This window comes from Manis javanica, chromosome 3, assembly GCF_040802235.1.
Source record: "Manis javanica isolate MJ-LG chromosome 3, MJ_LKY, whole genome shotgun sequence".
In the NCBI taxonomy this organism is placed as follows: domain Eukaryota; kingdom Metazoa; phylum Chordata; class Mammalia; order Pholidota; family Manidae; genus Manis; species Manis javanica.
In genome coordinates, this window is record NC_133158.1 from 118,544,631 (window position 1) to 118,564,020 (window position 19,390).

The 19,390-nt window shown below is 38.3% G+C and overlaps 1 protein-coding gene and 1 long non-coding RNA gene across 28 annotated transcripts in view; one reads left to right on the forward strand and one right to left on the reverse strand.

Annotated features, from left to right (window-relative positions):
- LOC108392319 (uncharacterized) overlaps positions 1-19,121 on the forward strand; it is a 153,290-nt gene extending 134,169 nt beyond the window's left edge. For all 5 annotated transcript variants that reach the window (XR_012129301.1, XR_012129306.1, XR_012129304.1 and 2 more), the window contains one exon: positions 1-19,121. This exon is cut by the window's left edge. This is a non-coding gene — a long non-coding RNA (uncharacterized lncRNA).
- LPP (LIM domain containing preferred translocation partner in lipoma) overlaps positions 1-19,390 on the reverse strand; it is a 628,839-nt gene that overhangs the window by 88,313 nt on the left and 521,136 nt on the right. The window lies entirely within an intron of this gene.

The following is a 19,390-nucleotide window of genomic DNA, read 5'->3' on the forward strand; positions in this document are numbered from 1 at the left end:
TAGACACAGGTCTAGAGCTCAGAAAGGCGGTCTCAGATACAGGTTTTAACCACAGAGTTTCAGCACACAGATGATATTTGTAGTCATGGGAACAGATGAAACCACTTAGAAGAGGGTTGAGTGAGACCAGAAGAGGGTTTAGGGCAAAAAAACCCACACTGAATTTAAGGAATGAGGACCAGAATGGAGATCTGTTAAAACAGAGTGGGAAGCTGTGAGTAGAGAGGTTAAGAGGCAAATCCAGGAGTGTACTGTGTCCCAGAAGTCACAGGAAGAAATGTTTCAAGGAGAGAGTTTCAACAGCTTTAAATGCTGTCAAGACTCAAGAAAGATGAGGACTGAAGAGTCTTAAGCATCTTTAGAGGTCACTGGTGATGCCACAAAGTGCAGTGTGCATGGAGAGGTGGGCACAGAAGCTGGATGGCAGGGAGCTGAGCTGGGAACAGATGAGACAGCAGAGAGAGAACAAAGCATAGGGGTGTGTGTGTGTGTGTGTGTGTGTGTGTGTGAGTGATTACATGTACAGATGCATGGGTCCACCACCACAGTCAAGATAGAATAGTTCCCTCACAAGGACCTCTCCTGTTGCCTTTTCATAACCACATCCACTCCCAGCCCTCTCTAACTCATTCCTCTCCTCAACCCTACCCCCTAACAACCACTCATCTGTTCTCTATCTCTCTAACACCATTTCAGGGGTGTTCTATAAACAGGATTATAAAGCATGTAACTTTTGGTTATTGGCTTTTTCCACTCAGCATAATTCTCTTGACATTCCTCCTAGTTGTTGCATATATTAATGATTTGTTCCTTTTTATTGCTGAGTAGAATTCCAGGTAAGAATGTACCACAGTTAACTCTTTCCCTGATGAAAGACATCTGGGATGTTTCCTGTTTTGGCCTATCATGACTATGGCTGCTATGAATAGATGTTTGAGTATACAATCCTCATTTCTCTGGGATAAGGGTCCAGGAGTCATCTGCTGGGTCATACAGTAGTTGCACATTTAGTTTATAAAGAAACTCCCGAACTGTTTTCCAGCAAGGCTGTAGTGTTTTGCACTCCGACCAGTGACCCAGTTTCTCCATATTCTTTTGAGCACTGATGTTCAACATCATTAGCCATTAGGGGAACGGGAATTAAAACTGTGAGATATCACTATGCACTTAGCAAAATGTCTAAAAATTTTTAGAAAAAGTAATATTACCACCAAACACTTATTTGAGACTTGTCATCATATTGATGGTAGTTAAGAGCTTGGGAGCAAATGAGAGTGCCTCAAGAAAGAACTGAAGGAGAAAAGTAGCCTGGAAAAACTATCATGGAAGTTAAGTATCATGGAAGACAGAACAAGATAGTAAAGGAAAGTAAGAAATAGGTAAACAAATAATTAGAAGGATGGAGATGCCAGAGAAGTTGGGAAGAGCTTGTTAAAGATGAAAAGACCATCCCTTGCTGAAAAATCACATCAAATGAACAGACATAGAACTATGACTTCAGTAATATGGAAGTCACAAGTCACAGATGGCCTCAGCCAGGGTAGCTGAGGTAGGAATGGTGGGACCAGACAGGAGGAAACCACATAATGTGAGGTAAGAAAATGGAGGTGGCATGTGTAATAGACGACTTTCTAGAGTCTAGTTGTGAGGAAAAGAGAAAGCAATAGCTGTAAAGAGCTGTGTAGTCAATGGGGGGAAAATATAGGTCATGTTAGAACACAACAGGATGCTAATGAGAAGAGCCCAATCAGGGGAAAAGGTAGAAGATGCAGGACAAAGAACGGACGACCTGGGAGTGAGAGAAGAGTGGAATTGCGGAAGTGTATAGAACAACTCGCATCTCATAATCTGATGGGCTCTTCTGCTATTTTAACAGAAGGAACAGAGAGGATGGGCACACATTTGATGGCAGAAGCTGAAGGAGTGTCTTCTGGTGGCTTCCATTTTGACTGTGAAGAATGAGGCACTCATCTCTTGAGAAGGAGGGAATGGAGATCAGGGTAGAGTGGAGGATGTAGGTAACAGTAGAGAGGACAGTGTAAGAAAATTGGCTATGAGTAGGGCCAAGTTTGGTCACAATTTATAATGATTTCAACGTGCCTGGCTGTGTGCTTTTCTCCAACAGCATTCAGCTGCTCTGGTAAGTGAAAGACAAGTGGTTACATTCATCCAGATTACAGTATTGCCTGGAGTGTGACATGAGAGAACAACAAAGGATTGAGGAAGCTATTATAAATTATTTTGGTGCATTTATAATCTATTGCCAGAGGGGGTATGGCATGATAAGTGTCTTTGGGGTAAAGGTCAATAATACCAGTAGCATTTATTAAACATCTATTAGGACGTGGGCACTGTGTTTGACACATAACCCATATGAACTCATGCAATCTTCCCAGTAGTCTAACATAAGTACTATCAACATCCTTTTATAGATGAGGAACATTTCTTTAGAGACCTTAAGAACTTTGACTCCTGTCCTAAAGTAGAAAGTGGTAGAGTAAGAGTCTTCAGGTACATGGAAACTGAGCCAAATAGCAGGGATGATCTTGAATGTCACCAGACACTGAGTTTGGATTTTTGCATACTGGTGCTCCCTGATGTGAATTTGTAATGGCAGATAAAGCCAACTACCATTTAACTGAAAAAGGCATTGATTGGTATTACCACATTATTTCCATCCAGGACATGTGAGTCATTATGCTGCTCTTTCAAGAAGGTAGGATATAGTATGTAGGCCATTGGTGTAGGCATGTCATAGGATTCATGTACAAATAGACCCTATCCTGTGGTCCACTTACATGTTGGGAAGACCATTACAGGTCATTTTGTTCACTGCCCTATCCTTGAGAAGAGTCTTGCCTACTACATCGCCAAGGAATGGTCATCTAGTCTCTGCTCCTCTCCCTCTAGAAGTTATGTTCCTGGTTCATACTGTGCGGACAGTCTCTTTAAGTATCTCTCAAGTGTCTACCTTTTAATGATATACATATTGCTGAGGGCTGAATATGTTCCATGGATGGCACTAGCCATGTCCCCCAAATTGTTATTTGATATTCACAAAACTCTTGTAAATATTTTCATAGTCATTTTACATAATGAAGAAACTAAAAACCCCGCTGACCTCTCCCAGCGTGTTCTGCCCAGTGAATACACACAGGACCATCCTAACTGCCCTCTGACCCAAAAACTCTCAAATGCTGTCATTCTGGATCCAGAAGGGCCTTTCAGCATCCAGATTCATGCGTTACATACAACTTAAAAAGGGAATTGCTCAATCTCCTTTGAAACTGTAACCCATTGCCTAACAGTTTGAATATGTCTCCTCCATTACTGGAATCAGCTGCCCAGTACTGGGTTTACTGGAAAGGGCTGCTATGACTGGGACACTTAATCAAATATGCAAATTTTCAGGAGCATTCTGAAAGGGATAGTAGGAGGTTCTACTTAATAAGGGGATTCAGAAACAGAATAGTGCGCTGCAAAAGAGCAGGAGAAGTACTGAGGTGGGATGGGTGTGGAGCAATGGTGGGGAGGTCAGGGAGGCAGGAGGAAGAGGTTTTTCACTAGAAGGGAGAAAAAGGTAGAAGAAGTATTGGACTTTACCAAAAGTCTAGACTAAGCATAAGCTGGAGATTCTGTAGCACCGTGTCCAGCTGTCTAACAACTCCTAGAAACCCAAGGCATTGCTTTCAAATTTATCAAAGTCTGTAAATTTGAATAACACTTCTAACAAGGGCATAAAAAATCAAAACTCTTCCTCCCCTTAAACCACTGACAAATATGTCCTACACAGGCAGAAACCAAGGAAATGACAGGAGACTAAGGGATACTATAATCTAAAGAACAATGTTTAGATGCACAATGCCTTGATTTCATATTCTCTGACCAGTTCTGATGGGCAAGAGCCTTAGGCTCTTTGAGATTTGATTTCCTAATATTAAAAAACAAAACAAAACAAAACAAACCTGAACACCAAGCTCAAATTTAGGTTGGACATGGTTTATAAACGGTGAGCACTAAATAGTTATTATTATTAATGTTGCTTAATTCAACAATTAATGGGTATCATCTATACCAAGACAATGTTGGTGCTAAAGATGCAAAGGAATGAGTAAGTTACCCCTGGATGGACATGAAGTATATGCTTTAACATAAGTTAGAAAATGATAAGTGTCATAAATCTCATTACACTTCTGCTTAAAATGGATTGAAGAGAACAAGATCTAATAGACACCTGTACTTCACTAGAACTGGGAAGTGAGTTATAAATTCTCCTTCAGCTTTAAATATGTAATGTAATATAACTCAGAATCATCATCCTCTTTTTGTAGTGGTTATTTGTCTTTACTAAGTGAAATTCTGCATGTCCCATTTGATAAATTTCTTTACTTAAGACAATGGAAATTCTATGAACTACACTAAGAGAATGATACTGACATGCTGAACAAATCAGGAACAAAGGGGTCAGGAAAGTAAGAGGCCTTGGTAACAGGACAGACAACAAATGGATGGAGGAACTACAATTTAGCCACAACAAAATAAGATTCAGATGGACTTGAGAACTTTCTTCAAATACTAAAAAGCTTTCAAGTAGAAGATGTATTAGCTGTCTTCTCTGTGAACCCATGAGTAGATGGAGTAAGGAAACAGACTTCCATCCAAAATAACAAGGAACTTTATAACCTTTAGAGAATTCAATAAAGGGAAAAACTGTTGCCTTGAGAGCTAGTACACATTTGGAATTTACTTATTTAAAAGGATATAATGGTAAACCTATTGCAAAATAACTGCAAAATCCATTGCAAAAAGACTCCTTTTGAAAAGTGAGTAAGCCTCCCTTTGAAAAGTTCACTGTTTGTTTCTTTTATAAACTGTTCACTTGGCTAACCGGCACAAAATGAAAGTAGACTCCATTATTCCAAGACCTACCCATAGAAAAAAGAACCAAATGGAACACTTGATGAGCTTGAAGGGGCTTTTATGTACTACTCCCTAGACCTATGCCATCATCAGATCTCTGTGCTCCAGCCCACATTGATCTGTGTCCTTTCCTGGTTTTCTGCTGTCAATTGTAGTAAATGAAATAATTCATTGTTCATACAGTCTGCATTACAACACATTTCTGCTCATCAAGAGAGTGTGTCAGCAATATGCACTGTCTCTAACCTCCCTCTCTCTCAGGCACACTATCATCAGGTATTTTTTCAGAAGGGGAGGTGGCAAATTACTTCAAACAGCATGGATTTCTGTAAGTGCAATAACATTCCTCAGTTTTTAAAGGGCTTACTTAAAAAAAATTTTTTTTAAAGTTGTCATTTGAATTCAAACTCTTTGGAAAACATGCATAATAATCTTAATGATCCCATTGAGCACTTTAAATTCAAATTGTGGAGCATTTGAAATACCATGCTGGCAGCACTTTCCATAAATTACTCTCAAATTCAATACATCCCTGCATGTGAGCATGGGATGCGCGCGCACACACACACACACACTTATAAGTACCACACTAAAAAATATTTAAATGAACAATTTCTCTTTTCTTGTCCCACTGAAATTGTTATTTTGTTGATAAATTAGTGCTGTAGTGTCTGCTTATAATTTCCATATTATGTTTTAAGAAAATAATTTTGTGGTAGGCATAAAGTTTTTCTTCCTCCAGAGTAAATCCGGCTTTGCTCTGCTCTGCTTTTCCTGACTTTGGTGTGAGCTTGTGCTTGTATGTACACATGGGTGTGTAATGTGGCATTTGGTAAATCAAGCTTGATTTACTCATTTATCTCGCAATTCACTGCACACTAATATTTTTAAGAAATATACTTATTTACCTTGCAATTTACTCTGCATACCAACATTTTTAGGAAATGCTGGGAGATTTAATTAAAAATGTCACTTTTGTTAGAATGCTCCTCTAGGCTCCTTCTGATGAACTCTTATCTATAGCAGAACTGGATTAATTATGTCCTGGAAATTTAATGATTAAAGGAAGCTCTTTTAGATATGAGATAAAAGACCTATTTTCACTTTTTTCTAGTACCTTTGAAAATTAATATTTGTTCATAAAGCTTTCCAGTAAGAGTTCAGAAACCAGGAAATGTATATTAATGTGCTGGGAAATATTCTGTTTGTAAAATATGGCCAAGATAAATCAATACAGAATGCAGGTATTGTGTAGAATTCCAAGCTTGTGCAAGTCACAAATTTAATCACAACTTCGCTATGAGGAAACATTTCCCCACACTCTTCAAAATATCGGTGTTCTTTACCACTGAATTCTATCCTCTTCCTGTGGAAAATGGTTGAAATGTTTGATATGCAGTAGAACATCAGTGAAACAGTAATTATTAGATACTTGGGAATAATTAGAATTTTTCTTTGACTGATTAAAGGCTGTTGTGATGTGTTAACAAACAGCCCCTAATGGAAGTTACATTTCACTGACTGAAGAGGACAGTCAAAACCAAGCACAGTCCTCTAGACTGAAAATGCTGAGCACTAACTGGTTAACAAAGAGTATCATTACTGTCTCAACTACGTTAGTATTTAACAACTACCTCGGAAAGTTGTTTATTTTCCTCAAACATGATTTCTTCTGTGATTTTTAAAAGGCTTACACAGATTTGTAAATTAAAGTCTATTATAGGCCCAAGGGACAGCAGAAAACCTCTCCACTGTTGCGGAAGTCCAACAAAAAAATCACCATCATCACCATCAACAAATACTGACTGAATGCCAGCAGAGTAGGAGGCCTCGCCTGCAGAGGAGGCAGAGAGACATACGAGGCGGTTAGATACTTACTTAACAACCTCACTGGGGAGAGAGGACTGTGATATGCTTAGATAAAGAGCTACAAATTTAGTCCCACAATCTTGGTGTCCCCCGAGCCCCTGAAGGCAGTTATATATCCATTGTGCACCTAGCATTCTACATGCTTGCCTGTGTGGGTGCCTATCTCTTTCAAACAGTGAGCTCTCTCCAAGGCCTGTGGATTGTGTCTTTTTCAACTGTGTGCCCCCCATTCCCAGGACAGTATTTGAAATATGGAGGGTGCTCAGTAAATATTCACTGGGTGGATAAATGACTGAAGCCCATTAAGGCAGGCAGCTGAGAGGCAGAGGTAAGAAAACTACAGCCTTGGCCCGAAAATGGATGGGAGAGCCCTGCTTCAGTTTCTTAGCTACTTGGGCTACCTTCTCTGATTCTCCGTTTTCTCACGTTTAATTTAGGAACGATATCTGTCTTACGGGATTGCTGTGGATATCAAATGAGAAACAACTATAAAAGTATTTTAGGCATGTGTATTTAAATGTAAGGTATTATTATGCTAAGCAAATGGTACAGGTGCTGAATGCTCAAAGATATATAATTAACATAGCTAGAAAACAGGGAGATTATTAAGTGAAGTTGCCTCATAACATCCAACGGTAACTCAGGGAATTGGGAGTCAAGTGATTCTTCACTGAATAGTCCTAATAATCATTCTCTTCCATGTGAAGGTAAAACAAATGTCAAATAACAATTTGATTGTTATTTGATTTAGGAAATTTACATGGCTCTCCGTTACCTGGAAAATTGCATTTCTTACTGGGCATCAGTTCACTAATCTGCAAAAAGAAGGGTTTGGGTTAGAGAAACTGCAAGGTCCTTTCCAGTTTTCATGGCATCAATATTGACTCAACTCTACCAGCAAAATGGACTCACACTGTCCAGAGGTACCACAGTGCTTCCTTCCCAGCCATTAAGTATCAACCTTTTTAGAAGAGGAAAACTGGTACCAACATAGCTTTTCCTTTGGCTGTTTTTTCTTGTGGCCTGAAGATAAAAGAATTTAGCCTTTGTGATGAGTCCCATTCAATGCCATCAGAGGAAGGTGATAAGTCTAAGACTCTGTCATATATACTGAAAAACCTGTGAAATTTAAGATATTTACCTCCTCCACTCCCCTGTTTTCTGCAGTATAATACACACTTAATGGATGTTCAGTATATCCTTATTTACCAACAGGCTGATATCTTTTGATCCCCAAAGTTGTAAAGTAAAGGAATTTTACATGGAAAATAAATGTTCAGAAATTGGAATTGTTCTTGTTTCTTGATATCCATTCCTATCAAATACTACTCCATTTTCAAGGCCTGGCTTAAATGCTCATATCATCTGGGAGATCTCTTTGGTGCTGGTCCCCCTTTTCTCTGAGCTCGCACCACTGCCGGGATCCCTCACAGAAAAATTTTGCCTTGTATTACAGTTGGGAGCATGCCTGGCACTTCTCCTTCAGCGGAGGGCTCCATAAACGCATGCGATGAGTCCCACGATGCTCGTATCCCACACAGCACACTGAACTCAGTCCTTTGTACCCAGAAGGTTCTCATTCAAGGGCTCATACAACTGGCAGATAAATACTCTTCAGTAAAAAATATTCAAGAGACATATGTTTAAATGTTTGCTTTTCCCAAGGCAACGGAGACAATCATCCCCTGCATTCTGGATCCTCCTCTGTAAGAACTCTGAAACACCCTTGAGCAAAATCAGATACCACAATTTCACAGAAACAACCTTCTTCATTTTATTTAACTTTGAACTTAATTAACAGTAATGTTTAACCTACCACCTCTCAATTACATTGGCAAGTTGGTGAGGTTTATTGATCCATTCATGAGGAGTTAATTCCAAAAGAGACTTTGACAAAAAGCCCTCTATGGGGGAATGCATTGTTACTCCAGCAGCTTTGCTGCAATGATCTGCAGACACTGCCCAGCCCGACTCAGGCCCGTCTGGCTTCCTGCCACTTGTGCCAACTTCCTAATGATCTAATAAGAATGTGCAACAACCCTCTAAAGAACCAAGTCTTTCTCTCTTTTCTGCTATTAAAAATGAGGTAAGATCTAGTGGGTAAAAGTGTACCCTTTAAGGAAAGTGCAGCAGGGCTGTACATTAAAGTGGGCCCTTCGGAGAGTGCATGCAGCAACATTCTTTAAAGGCAACAGGTTGCTCAAAAAAAAAACCTGTTAAATATCTATGCTGAGTACATAGGTCCTATGCCTAGAAACAAAGCTTATTCTGATTACCACTCCATGAACCAATGCTGATAATGCATTCACAGACATGTGGCCAAAGATGGAATTTACTGCTATGTCTGGAATTCTGTCCCCCACAAACTCCTTTGTTGAAGCCCTAACCCAAGTGTGGTGGTATCTGAAGATGGGGCCTTTGGGAGTAATTAGAGGTACATGTGGTTATAAGGGTGAGACCTTTATGATGGGATCAGTGCCCTTATAAAAGCAGACACCAGAGAGCTTGTTCAGTCTCTCTCTGCCCCTGCCATGGGTGAGGACACAGTGAGAAGCCAGCAAGAGAGCTCTTACCAGACCCCAACAATACTGGCACCCAAATCTTGGACTTCTAGCCTCCAGAACTGTGAGAAATAAATTTCTGTTGTTTAAGCCACAAAGCCACCCAGTCTATGGTATTTTGTTATGGCAATCCAAACTGACTAACTCATTCATTAAACAAACAAACAAACAAACAAACAAATATAAATGTCCGTCAAAGAAAGAGGTACTGATCTGGGCACTATTTCGTAAGAACAGAGTAAGGTTGGGAGGGGAATAGGTAAAAAGACAAAAAGAACAACAGAAAAAATGAGCTTGAAGCTGTACATGAGGATGAGGTGTGTGCCAAGATAAGGTAGGGACAGTAAAGGGTTAAACAAAGGTGAAGGATCACTGCAAAGGTACAAATAAAACCCTGGGGATACACAGGAGGGAGAGCTGTCTTCAGTGGAACAGCAAAGGGAATGATTCTCACAACAGTGGTCACCAAAGTGGGATCTGAGGGCTGTAAAGTCCCATCTGATGACAAGCCATCTGTTAGCTTGCATTTATCTAAGAAAAAGGTAGAGGCTAAGATTTAGAGTACAGGGGATCAAAGTTCTGCTCCAATCATATGCTAATTCCTCATTTTCCGAAGCCTTTGGTTTTCTAAGTCTTGATTTTGTTAACTTGTAAAAAGGAATAGTAACAGTTTACATTTGTCTGTCAGGGTAGAAAAACATGCAAATGTGGTATTAGGAGAAAATAAGATCTACCAGTGGTACACTGGTACAGCCTCTTCTACAATACTTCTTTCCCCCAAAATGTCCTTACTCTGTCCCCCCAGTTTTTTCCTCTGATGCCCCAACACATTCAGTTCTATCTATTTTGTGGAAAAACTGTGTATATATTTGTTATGCTTTATAATACATAATATGTACTTATTGCCATTCACTTTATTTAGGGACACATTTTGGAAGGTCCCATTTTAACTAACATGTCCCAGTGGCTTTATTAATATAAATTGTCTTAAATGCCTTTTAGCATTAATAAAGATCCCACAAGGTAAAATTAATTCTGGGGAAGATGTTTACTATCATTTCAAAACATAGTTGATATAACTTAAAAACTCATTACAGATGTGTGTTTGCAACTTTCAGATTGCTTAAGGAATGCTCAGGGCACACATCCAATGGTGAAAACTCCAGTATGTCTTCCCCCTCTCTTAGCATCCTATTTTCCCATATTGTAAATGCAGGAGACTACTGAATTATTAAATCAGATTTAAGTTAGAAAATTAAACAAATATTTTTTTTGAAGACCTACAATGTATGAGGCCCATGTCACTGTGCAGTGTTCAAAAAGAGCACTTGTTTCACATAATGATGATGCCAACCTCTGCTGACGTCCTCTGACTCTTCAGGGAGGTGAACAAAAGAGAGATCTAGGAAGAAGATTTTTTTTTCCTTCTTTTAAAATAAGCCTGACTGTGAGAAGGAATTCTTATGTCCCATTCAAAGTCATCATAACATCAGAGAACCTCCACTCAAATTCTCTGGCAGTTTTCACCTTCGAGTTGGGTCTGGGTGTTTGACCCTGAGTGTGACAGCTCTTATGATAATTCTGCAGCTGGAAGCTAGACAGCTGGCTTCATTTACACACCTTTCCCTGTAATCTTTTACATTTACATTTCAGCAATGACTGTTCATAGGCTCCCAGAGCCAAGTTCTCCTCTTTGCTTCTTGTGCACACATACAGAGTCTCAAATCCAAGGTATACAAAAGGACAGAGTTGAAGACCCTTGCTGGAGACACTGGGATCTAGAGTGAAATCAGGGCCCCCTCCTGCCCCCCACCCATAAATATCAAAGCAGGAATAGGTTCACCTATTGTGACAAGAACTATGGAAAAAACAAAGATAAGAGAAGTGTGACACCCCTACTCCAACACGCATGCTCTCTAAAGCTTTCAGATCAGTAAGAGAATGTGTCAAGGATGCAAATAACTATATTACCAGTTATGGGCTATACTACAGTTATAGAGGGTTAAATCCAATGACAGAGGAACAAACAAAAGCCTTGCCCATTTATAAAAGGCCACATTTATTTGGGGAAGTTCCAAAAAAGTTTTTTAAGTTTGGCTGATACAGATATTCAAATGTAAGAGATGGGGAAAGATATAAGGCAGACAGCAGCTTATAGCACAGGCAAAGAAGCCTAAGATATCAATGTCCAGAAGAAGAGAATCCTATTTGGACAAATGTTTTAAAAAGAATGTGTAGGAGAGAGATGGAAGGTAAGAGTGAAATATTTTGGGACTACTTCTTACATGAGCTGGGCTGGAAGTACACACACATGGATCTCAAACCTGAGGGTGGTAAGACTGCTCCCCAAGAGCCTTGTAAAAGATGCACATTTCCTGGCTCCTTGTGCAGAACTCTGGTGAGTGGTCCAGTACTTTGCTTTTTGAACGAGGACTTCAGGGTTATTCCAAAGCACGTGACCTCTGACACAGTGTGGGAAAACTAAACTTCCAGACTCTCAGGACTTGCTGCTGCCTCTCAGACTTGGCAAGCTCTCAAACAAGCAGTGTGCAGGTAACATTCCAGAGTCTGAAATGCTGATTAGTAATTGTCTTGTGATTTTTAGAAAATTAGAATTGCAGATTTTGTATGTATATCCCTGGGGTGTGGCCCTGTGAGTTCTTTGCTGTTCCTAGCCCCTACACTTTGATTTTTGTTCAGCCCTGTTGGCCTCTCTGAATTACTTTCATTCTATTTGTTGGGAACTTTAAGCTAAAATAAATGCTGCTCACCATAGGAAGCCTGATGTGCCTTCCTCCTGGCAGGCACCAACTAACAAACCAGCTGCCTCCGCCATTGTGCAAGGCCAGCCAGAGGGCAGCCCCGCCTACAGTAGCTACAAGTGCAAAGCATAGAGGCTTCTCCTTGCATGCTCGGCCAACTGGCTCTTGTAGTAGAGATAGGAACAGCAACGGGGAAGTAGGAAAAAGCTCTTTCCTTCCGACAGGCACTAACATGGCTTGCTTGCGACCCCCACGATCGCTCCAGGGTCTGAGCAGCTACAGAGAGTGGAGCTTCTGGGCACTAGAGGGCACCACCTACAAATATGAAACATCAAAGGAACCTGGTTCAAACCAAAATCCCACAAACACCAGGAAGAGGGCCAAGTAAAACTGAACTATCAATTTCCCTGAAAGAGATTTCAGAAAAAACATCATAAACATGCTCATGGAGCTACAGAAAAATATTCAAGAACTCAGGGAGGATTTCAGGAATGAGATACAAATGAAGAATACAGTATCTGAAATGAAATATACAATGGAGGGATTTAAAAGCAGATTAGATGAAGTAGAGAAGATAGTAAATGAAACAGAAATTAGAGAACATGAATAAAAAGAAGTTGAGGCAGAGAGAGAAAAATGGATCTCTAGGAATGAAAGAATATTCAGGGAATTGTGTGACCAATCCAAATGGAACAATATTCACATTATAGCAGTACCAGAAGAAGAAGAAGAGAGAGAAAAAGGGATAGAAAGTGGCTTTGAGGAGGTAACTGATGAAAACTTCCCCAATCTGGAGAAGGAGATAGTTTCTCAGGACATGGAAGTGCACAGATCTCCCAACACAAGGAACCCAAGGAAGACAACACCAAGGCATATAATAATTAAAACGGCAAACATCAAGGAAGAGGACAGACTATTAAGAGCAGCCAGAGACAGAAAAAAGATCACATACAAAGGAAAACCCATCAGGGTATCATCAGACTTTCCAATAGAAACCTGACAGGCCAGAAGAGAGTGGCATGATATATTTAATGCAATGAAGCAGAAGGGCCTTGAACCAAGAATACTCTACCTGGCAAGATTATCATTTAAATTTGAAAGAGGGATTAAACAATTTCCAGATAAGCAAAAGCTGAGAGAATATACCTTGCATAAACCATCTCTACAGTGTATTTTGGAGGGACTGCTATAGATGGAAGTGTTCCTAAACCTAAATCACTGTCACCAGAGGAAATAAAACCAAAGTAAAGAAAGTAGATCAATTAATTACTAAGCAGATGAAAAATCAAATACACTACCCCCAAAATCAATCAAGGGATAGACAAAGAGTACAGAATATACCAAATATATAAAGAATGGAAGAAGAAGAAAAAGGAGGGGAAAAAAAAGAACCTTTAGACTGTGTTTGTAATAGCATACCAAGTGAGTTAAATTAGACTGTCAGAGAGTAAGGAAGTTACCCTTGATCGTTTGGTGACCACACATCTAAAGCTTCCAATGGCAATAAGTACATACCTATCAATAATCACCCTATATGTAAATGGTGTGAATGCACCAATCAAAAGACACAGAGTCACTGAATTGATAAAAAAGCAATATGAATCTATTTGATGCCTACAAGAGACTCACTTCAAACCCAAAGACATACACGGACTAAAAGTCAAGGGATGAAAAAAGACATTTCATGCAACTAATAGGGAGAAAGAAGCAAGAGTTGCAGTATTTGCATCAGACAAAATAGAGTTCAAAACAAAGAAAGTAACAAAAGATAAAGAAGGACATTACAGAATGATAAAGGGGGTAGTCCAACAAGAGGATATAACTATTATGAATATCTATGCACCCAACACAGGAGCACCTACATATGTGAAACAAATACTAACAGAATTAAAGGAGGAAATAGAAGGTGATGAATTCATTTTAGGAGACTCCAACACATCACTCACTCCAAAGGATAGATCAACCAGACAGAAAATAAGTAAGGACACAGAGGCGCTGAACAACGTATTAGAACAGATGGACTGAACAGACATCTACAGAATACTCTACCTAAAAGCAGCAGGATACACATTCTTCCAAGTGCACATGGAACATTTTCAAGAATAGATCATACACTAGGCCATAAAAGAGCCTCAGTAAATTCAGAAGAATTGAAATTGTACCAACGAGCTTCTCAGACCACAAAGGAATGAAACTAGAAATAAATTATGCAAAGAAAACAAAAAACGCCCACAAACACATGGAGGCTTAAACATGCTCCTAAATAAACAATGGACCAGTGACCAAATAAAAACAGAGATCAAGTAATATATGGAGACAAATGACAACAATAATGCAACACCACAAAATCTGTGGGATGCAGCAAAGGCTGTGCTGAGAGGGAAGTATATTGCAATACAGCCTTACCTTGGGAAAGAATAACTCCATATAAACTGTCTAAACTCACAGTTAATGAAACTAGAAAAAGAAGAACAAATGAGGCCCAAAGTCAGTAGAAGGAGGGACATAATAAAAATTAGAGCAGAAAAAAATAAAATCAAGTAGTATGAAATAATAGAATCAATGAAAGTAAGAGCTGGTTCTTAGAGAAAACAAACAAAATAGATAAACTCCTAGCCAGACTTATCAAGAAAAAAAGATTCTACACACACAAACAGAATCAGAAATGAGAAAGGAAAAATTACTACAGACACCACAGAAATACAAAGAATTATTAGATAATTCTAGGAAAAACCATATGCTAACAAATGGGATAACCTAGAAGAAATGGACAACCTTGTAGAAAAAAAACAAAATAACCTCCCAAGGCTGACCCAGGAAGAAACAGAAGATCTGAAAAGACCAATTACCAGTAAGGAAATTGAATTGATAATAAAAAAAAACTACCTAAGAACAATACTCCTGGACCAGATGGCTTCACCCCTGAATTTTATCAAACATTTAGTAAAGACCTAATACCCATCCTCCTTAAAGTTTTCCAAAAAGCAGAAGAGGAGGGAATACTTCCAAACTCATTCTATGAGGCCATCATTACTCTAATACCAAAACCACACAAAAAGAAAATTACAGACCAATATCCTTGATGAACATAGATGCAAAGATACTCAACAAAATATTAGCAAACCGAATTCAAAAGTACATCAAAAAGATCATCCATCATGAGCAAGTAGGATTTATTCCAGGGATGCAAGGATGGTACAATATTAGAAAATCCATCAACATCATCCACCACATCAATAAAAAGAAGGAGAAAAACCACATGATCATCTCCATAATGCTGAAAAAGCTTTTGACAAAATTCAACATCAATTTATGATAAAAACTCTCAACAAAATGGGTATAGATAAAAACTCTCAACATAATAAAGGCCATCAATGAGAAATCCACAGCCAACATCATACTTAACAGTAAGAAGCTGAAAGCTTTTCCTTTAAGATCAGGAACAAGACAAGGATGCCCTACTCTGCCCACTTTTATTCAACATAGTTCTGGAGGTCCTGGCCACAGCAATTAGACAGCACAGAGAAATAAAAGGCATCTAGACTGGGAAGGAAGAAGTCAAACTGTCACTGTTTGCAGATGACATGATATTGTACATAAAAAACCTAAAGAATCCACCCCAAAACTACTAGAACTAATAACTGAATTCAGCAAAGTTGCAGGATACAAAATTAATACACAGAAATCTGTTGCATTCCTATATACTAATGATGACTTAGAACAAAGAGAAATCAAGAAAATAATTCCATTCACAATTGTATCAAAAAGAATAAAATACCTAGGAATAAACCTAACCAAGGAGGTAAAAGACCTATACTCTGAAAACTACAAGACACTCATGAGAGAAATTAAAGGAGATACCAATAAATGGAAACACATCCCGTGCTCATGGATAGGAATAATTAATATTGTCAAAATGGCCACCCTGCCTAAAGCAAGATTCAATTCAATCCCTACCAAAATACCAGTGGCATTCTTCAATGAACTAGAGCAAATAGTTCTAAAATTCATATAGATCCACAAGACCCCGAATAGTCAAAGCAATCCTGAGAAGGAGGAATAAAACTGAGGGTATTATGCTCCTCAACTTCAAGCCTACACTGCTGGTGAGAAGGTAAATTAGTTCAACCATTGTGGAAAGCAGTATGGAGGTTCCTCAAAAAACTAAAAATAGAAATACCATTTGACCCAGGAATTCCACTCCTAGGAATTTACCCAAAGAAAGCAAGATCTCAGATTCACAAAAACATCTGCACCCATATGTTTACTGCAGCACTATTTACAGTAGCCAAGATATGGAAGCAACCTAAGTGTCCATCAGTAAATGAATGGATAAAGGAGATGTGGTACATATGCACAATGGAATACTATTCAGCCATAAGAAGTAAACACATCCAACCATTTGCAGCAACATGGCTGGAGCTAGAGGGTGTTATGTTCAGTGAAATAAGTCAGGCAGAGAAAGATAAGAACCAAATGATTTCCCTCATTTGTCGAGTAAAACAACAAAGCAAAACTGAAGGAATAAAACAGCAGCAGACTTAGACTCCAAAAAGGTACTAGAGGTTACCAAAGGGGAGGGGTGAAGGAGGGTGAGTGGGGAGGGAGGGAGAAAGGGATTTAGAGGTCTTATGATTAGTACACGTGGTGTGTGGGTGGGTCATGGTGAAGATAGTGCAGCAGAGAAGACAGTTAGTGACTCTGTGGCATCTTACTACACTGATGGACAGTGACTTCAATGGGGTATAGAGGGTACTTGATAATATGAGTGAATGTAGTAACACAATGTTTTTCATGAAACCTTCATAAGAGTACATATCAATGACACCTCAAAAAAAATAAATAAATAAAAATATAAAGAATAAAATAAAATAAATAAAATAATAAACAAAACAAAACAGAAAAATAAAATAAAATAAAATAAAATAAAATAAAATAAAATAAAATAAAATAAAATAAAATAAAATAAAATAAAATAAAATAAAATAAAATAAATGCTGTCAATGTAGAATAGTAGTTGGTCAAGCTGGGTGTGAACCAGGTCTGACTTTAAATGCCATTTTCTTTCTGTAAAATCATTTGCTGCCTCACACTAGGACCACTGAATGAAAGATTGAGTATCTTACCTAGGCCTGCTGAGCTTATTTTCAGGTTTATTTTTAAGATAAACTTCAAAGCGTAATCGAATTTGATGTACTTTTGAAGACACATACACGTACACTCACTCACTCTCTCTCACTCCACTCCTTCTCTCTCTGCTCCAGTCCTTTTTCTTCTAAATGGAAATGTAAGGTAATAGGTATTTTTCTCTTCTGAGGGTAAAGAGCAGTTTAGAAAAGTCCACTTACACTCCATGCTGTAGCTGGCCAATTATCATTCCTTTATTCTTTCAGAGACATAATATAAATATGAAAGAAAATGAGTAACAGACTCCTTCCCTATTTTCTTTCCATCCTTTTATCTCTAAAGTAGGAAGTTTACTGAACCACTGCCAACAATTCACTCAGCCTAATGAAGTGTATAAGAAATAGGTTTAAATAATCTTAAACCATTATTACAGTGGCCTGATGCTGACATTCATCCAAAGTCTGGCAAACACCAAGTGGTGAGTTCATGCTTGATTTAAAAATAAACAAACTAGGGCAGTTAGGAAGGTTCTAGCATGAAGTTTCAGAGGCATTTAACCTGGAAATCTGAGACTCTCCATCTTGGTTGGGGCTGAAGCAAACACTGTCCTATTTCTACACTCTCTGACCAAAATTTACGGAATCCAACATTTTCTAGGGCTTTTTCTCTGGAGCCTGTAGCCACATATGGTTAAACCTCTTCATGTCAGTCCCAAGGAAAGCAGTTCTTTGAAGGCATCATTAAGGCTCAAGGTTTCTATTCCTGCCTCTGCTATTAATAAACCATATAACCTCTGGCAAATCAGTCCACTTTCTTGGGCTTTCTCAGCTATAAAATGATGTTACTGAATTTCTAAGGCTCTCCCTGGCCCCTAGAAAAGCATTCTAATTCTATAACAACAGACATTCATGTAGTTTGATACAGGAACTTTAGGAAAAGGTTCAGCTAGCCCTTTTCTTGTTCTGGGCAGTCTACTTACAGGTCTTTGCCTCACTAACCTTACCCCATGCTGCCTTGGAGCCTGCAGGGATGCGGTGAGCCGTAAACAGGATCGGCGAAGGGCTTAGGCTAAGTAAAGACCACTAGCGAAAGAAAGTGCAGTAACTATTCTTCCCCCACTGAAAGCAACGCTGTTACTTAATTAAAGGGTGATAGTATGAATGCCTGTAAAAGTGAGAGGTGCTTTCCAAGGCAAATTCAATCCCCAAATCATTCAGCTCATGTCTTCTCATCCCTATAACATTGCACAGCATTCTTTTTTTTTTTTTACTTGGGGATTTCATATGTTTTGTTGCTTCTGTACTAGGAGTTTTTCCTGTTAGATTTTCTAAAGCTAAACTTATAATTTTTATTTTATCAGGCTATTAAACTTTTGTAATTCAAATATTTTGGATTTTTATAGCTTTTGTAGGATAATCATATGATCTGTAAATATTTATATATCCTAATCTCATAATTTGAGTGAAGAAGTCTCAGAACGACAGGCATGATATGTCATTCATTTAGAATTAAGAAATACTATATGCAAACAACACTATATATTCTTTTTGAGATACATAGTAAAAATATAAAGAAATGCAGGTGGATATGATAAAAAACATATTTAGCATAGTAGCTACTTCGGTAGTTTGGAAATGTGTTAGGAGCAAGAATCTAAGGGATCTCAGCTGAATTTCTAATGTTTTATTTCTTAAAATGGATAATAGGTAAATGGAATTTCACCATATTATGCTTTATATCTTTATATGTGTTAGAAATATTACATAATAAATTATATATATTTTAAATATTACATATTAAAAATATGTATTTATATATGTTACATAATACACATTATATATATGTTTTATATATACATCAAAGAAAAAATATATATTTGAAAAAAATATATATACGTAAGACTCTTTGCTTCCCATTCAAAAGGCTAGAATGTTAAAAACAATATTACAGCAGTAATCCTGTACATACCAATAAGGATTTAGGAAGAAGACTAACCATTAGTTTATTTTATCCTATTAAACACATACCTTCTTTTTTACTTAGAGCCTGTATTATGTTATTGCAATTGTTTTTGTGCTTAAGAAAGAATATGTTATAAATGTCATTAGATGTCCTTTTGGCATCTATGGGGATAACTAGTTTAAACTTTGG